A 5498-nucleotide genomic window follows, 5' to 3' on the forward strand; every position below is an offset into this window, starting at 1 on the left:
TGTGCAATACTATAATTACCAAAATGACAACAACGTTAAGGTACGAAAGATTATTATTTTTAAATAAATAACGTATACTGTTATAATATATTTAACCATTTGTCTTGTAATAACAATATTAGTACAAGATGTTCATAACAGGATTTGCACGTTGCCTATTTCATAATTTACAGTGTAATTATTTCATATATGTATAATGTAATTATTGCAAATTCAAATTCAAATGTATTCAGCAGAATATTATAGTGTGTAACTGTAGTAAATTAATAATTTCAAAACCAGTTATGTGTGTTGTAGATAACAATCTTATATGCAATTTTACGTGAAAGATATATTAACCTCATTTACATTTATTGATTTCTAGTTCATGGGTTGTTGTAAAGAATTGTCATCTGATTGGACTCCAGTTACCTTATGCAATAACAATCTATCTGAAAATACGTTGGTGATTATTTTAGATTCAAAACATACATACTGCTAAAATACATACTGCCAAAGTATATTTTAACAATATAATAGTCCTATTTTATATAAAAGTCTTTGGTATTTATTTTTATTATCTCTATTTCTGATAAAACATTTGTATAATTTTCTTAACTATATATTTGTTACCATTGAATTACTATTTTATTATTCATATTATTATTCTTACTTATTAAATTGTTTGTAGCCAACAGCACCTGTAGAATTGCATATACCAGTATTTTCGCCGTCACAGCAATCAACTTCATCGATGTTAAGAGCAACCCCTTCTCCGTTGCAACGACCAACCTTGCCGATGCCAAGAACAACTCCTTCTCCGTTGCAACGACCAACCTCGCCGATGTCAAGAACAACTTCTTCTTCATTACAACAATCAACCTCGCCGATGCCAAGAATAAACCTTTCTCCATTACAACAATCAAGTTCGTCGCAGTTAGTTAAAAAATCTCTGCTAATATCTTTCCATTCATCTTCTGAAGGAGTTTTCATATATACTCCCATTAAAACATTGGCAACAACTTCACAGGTTTCTTTTATTATTTTATGAGCAGTAGACACTCCTACTCTATAAGCGAGAGCTAATGACAATATTTGGTCGCCACTAGCCAGATATCTATGATAAAATTGTTTAAATAATAATGAATATTGTACTTTGTTATTATTATAATGTATTATTAGAATAACACATCTATCTTACCTAAGTGTAATCACAAATGTTGTTCCGGACAAATTGGTTCCCGTAAACTGTTTTTCTGTAGATAAGGTCGCTCCATTTCCAGTAATTTATAAAATGTGTCGACATCCATTCGTATATATCGAAAGAAAAATCACAATCTTCCTTCAATTCCGCAAATAGGGTAAAATCACCATATTCTTCTTGTCTTGTGTTTATGGGTCGCACCCACCATCTCCTATTGATCCAACGCTTACGTTTTCTTCTTTTCCAAATGGCATATAATCCAAATATTTGCACATGAACCAGAAATAGCATAAAATTATCTTTGTCCTATAAAAAAATGTGAATAAATATTATGATGTATATAACACAAAAAATGCATAATATTAGGAGCGCAAAAAAGTTCTGAGCTTTTTTTGCAAAATTCAAAATTTATTTAAAAACAAACAAAACTATATTAATCAACAAAATATTCCCTGTTTGCATCGATGACCTTTTGCCATCTTTCGGGCAGCTTGCGAATTCCCTGATGGTAGAAGCTCACCGACTTCGAGGCGATAAAGTCATCAATGCATTTTCGTATCTCTTCAAGTGTCACAAAATGTGTATCAGCCAAGAAATGCTGCAGAGACCGGAATAGGTAGTGATCGGAAGGCGCCATGTCTGGGCTATACGCCGCGTGCGGGAGAAGTTCCCAGCCTAACGCAAAGATATGGTCCTGAGTCACTTTCGCAACATGTGGTCGGGCATTGTCATGAAGCAGTATCACTTTACGACGTCCTTTGTCAGTAAATGGCCTCTTTTCTTCAAACGCATCGCTCAAATTGCTCAATTGTTGCTGATAGCGATCTGCCGTTACTGTTTCACCCGGCTGTAACAACTCGTAATACAATACACCTTTCCAATCCCACCATATGCAAAGCAAAACCTTCTTGGCGTGGATATTGGTCTTTGGCGTCGATGTCGAAGGTTGACCAGGGTCAACCCATGATTTTTTACGCTTCGGATTATCATAAAGTATCCACTTTTCATCACCTGTAATGATTTGGTGCAGAAAATCCTTTTTCCGGAACCTTGAAAGCAAAGTGAGTGCCGTGTCACGCCGTCGATTTTTGTTGTCTTCGGACAGTGCATGCGGAACCCATCTGCCTTCCTTTTGAACTTTTCCCATTGCATGTAAACGTGTGGAAATGGCTTGTCGCGTAACGCCAAGTTGCTCTGCAAGCTCCTTTTTAGTTTGTGCAGAGTTTATATCCAACAATGCTTGCAGTTCGTCCGTTTCAATCTTTTGAGGGCGTCCAGCACGCGGTTCATCTTCAAGACTGAAATCTCCTTGGCGAAATTTTTGATACCACCTTTTCACGTAGCATAACTTACAGCGTTCTCTCCATATGCAACACAGATAATTTCAGTGGCTTCAGCAGCATTTTTCTTCAGATGAAACGCGAAGTGGGTGGAAAATCGAATATGCTCTTTTGTTATTGCCATCGTGAATACTGCTGATTTTAAGGTTATGTGCATCAAACGCCAAATCGCACTATGTTTCGAAAGACCAAATGTCACTGCTTTAAAACCGCAAGAGGGCGGGAAAATTAATGCAATTTAAATTGTGGTTTCAGTAGTATGAAATCTAGGGCTCAGAACTTTTTTGCGCTCCTAATATTTACCGAATTTGATTTACATATAATTTTATATTTTGAAACACTACTAGATGAAAAAAATAAAAAAAAATTATTTGTAAATGTAATATACATTTATACTAAGAAGACTCGCATTTCTCCATTTTCGTAAGCTACCGTAATTTCAAATTGACAGGTTTGATTTTAGAAAAAGGCCAAACAGCACGAATAAACGGTTTAATTTTCATTACTTTGATCACTGCGTTCCCATAGGATTGGTTAGCTGATGCTCAAATGTTTTCAAGCGATATTCATCCGCCATATTGGATCCGACATTTTGAATTTAGCAACTTTCATTCCGGATTTGTATTTAGCCACTCCAAAATATTCTCATAACGACCGCAATTTTTATCTGATGGGTTCTATACTCTTCGATACGACATTTGAAATTCAGCTTTTCTAGGTTTAACTAACATTTCAATGTTCATAAATTTTTCTTTCGACAACGATGCGTTTAATCGAAAAATCGCAAGAGAGCATTTGTATTCAAAATTTGACATAGAATATGATCATATTTTTGCAACTGTAAAATTTTCAGTTTTGATGTTTCATCCACCGTATTGGATCCGCTATGTTGAATTCTCAAAAAGGCCACACGGCTAGTGAATGTCTATATCACAAAGAGTATTTAGAATCCCGGAAACATTTTTTTTGTTAAAACCAATCGTGGAGAGAAGGAATAATTCTAATTTTTCCCCTTCTTCCGCATTTGCTGGCGCCATTCTGAATCCGCCATTGAGAATTTCCGAAAAGGCCACACGGCTAATGAAAGTAAACATCATAAAGAAAATTTTCAGCCCCGGAAAAAATTTTTTGGTTGAAACCAAATTTGGCGAGAAAGGGTGGTCGGTTTCGCAAAGGATGCCCCATATACATTCTTTTAATCACACGTGTAATCATATGTGATATATAATGTGATATAAATTAAGTTTTATTTCTGTTGAAAATTAATTATACATTATTAATATTTATACTAGTTCAGCTAATTTTAGAAATTAGCTGTAATTGCTGTTAAAAATAATTCATTTCTATTCAGTATATTGCAAAAAGGATTTTATCATAAATATATGTACTACTTTTAATATTGTATTACGTAAAGCATGTGTACACTTTTTTTCGATTAATCAGTAAAAATACCGAGTTATATTTGACCGTTTCGATGTTTTAATGTAATATATTATTTTTATGTGATAGAAGTATGACTTTGACATTTCTTGAGTTATTAACGCACGACTTGTGTGTGCTGTTTCCTTATTGTGATACAAGAAATTTATTCTGTTTGTTCTACCTTTAACAGAACCTACTATTAAGGAGAATATTAATTAAGAAATCGAAACGGTAAAAAATTATTTGATATTTCTAGTGTCTTTTTCTTTTTCTATGTTCTTTTCTCTATCTTTTATTCTGTCCTCTGCCTTTTGTTCTCTTTAGTTTTCTATATTTGACGTCTATCCTTTTGTATTTATTTTGTCTATCCTTTCTATCTATTCTCTTGTCTATCTACGTATCTCGTATATTCTTAGAATATGTAAAAAAGTATGTTCTTTTTTAATATGTATATACAGGGTGTTATAAAAGTCCCGGAAGAGCAGAATAATTCGAAACATATGAGTCCTAGAAAAAATGCGAATTACTGGGTTTTTATGATTTTTTCCTGGTTATCTGACAGTGACCATGGATTTGACCTTGACAATGACCTTGAATGTAATTTCAAGGTCAGGTCAATTTTTTTAAATGGGACCCCATACCTTTGACCCCAGAAATGAAAAGAGCGGAAAATTCTACGTTCGGATATGACCTTGAACACTGCCAAATTTGACCTCTGAAGGTCACATAAAGGTCTAAGCTTGTTTTAGGCTGAAAACGCGAAAATGGACCTGCTAGGAAGCATAAGAATAAGAATATAGAGGTCAACGAGGGACATTCAGCCCTGACCTTGCCCTTATTCTCAAGGTCATGAGTTAAGATTATTATTAAGGTCAAACCGGACTTTTTAGGACTTTTTAGGATAGGAGAATCCATACTTTTGACCTAAAAGTGTCAAGATTGAAAAATTTTACGTTCAGATATGACGTTTTCAACCTTGACCTTGTTCTTAAGGTTATGTGTCAGTCATATCAAGGTCAATTAATTTTTTTAGGCTGGAAACACATACTTTTACCCCCCCATAATGTGAAGAGTGAGATTTTATGTTACGTACTGGGTCACACTCCGATTGTTGGTAATTCTTCAATACCGGGCGCCATTTTGGATCGGTCATCTTGAATTTGTAAAATCCAACATCGGATTCGATTTCAGAAACGACTTCAAAAACTCCTTAAACGAGATCCAATTTTTGTTATTCTTAAATATCGGCCGTTATCTTGAATCGATCATCTTGAATTTGCAAAATCCGACGTCGGATTCGGTTTTAGCGAGCTCAAAAATCCCAGGATCGGTATCCGAAAAATTTATTCGCCATCGATAAAGTGTATGCTTCAAGGTTTTTATTTGTCTCGATTCTATCAGTGTTAAACAGATAATAGATTGTTTTTGAGCTTTCATCGATTTAACAAGTTTTGATGTCATTCTAATCCGTTTTGAATTATTATCATATTATCATTAACGATCAATGGTACATTACTTATTATTTTTATTTAAAGGTAAAGAAACCGAATTTT

At 34.2% G+C, this 5498-nt stretch overlaps 1 pseudogene; it reads right to left on the reverse strand.

Annotated features, from left to right (window-relative positions):
- Positions 1-248: 248 nt before the first annotated feature.
- On the reverse strand, positions 249-5098 carry LOC109504159 (uncharacterized; annotated as a pseudogene).
- Positions 5099-5498: the final 400 nt, after the last annotated feature.

Source organism: Harpegnathos saltator, unplaced genomic scaffold (genome assembly GCF_003227715.2).
Source record: "Harpegnathos saltator strain DR-91 unplaced genomic scaffold, Hsal_v8.6 scaffold273, whole genome shotgun sequence".
NCBI classification, from domain to species: Eukaryota; Metazoa; Arthropoda; class Insecta; order Hymenoptera; family Formicidae; genus Harpegnathos; species Harpegnathos saltator.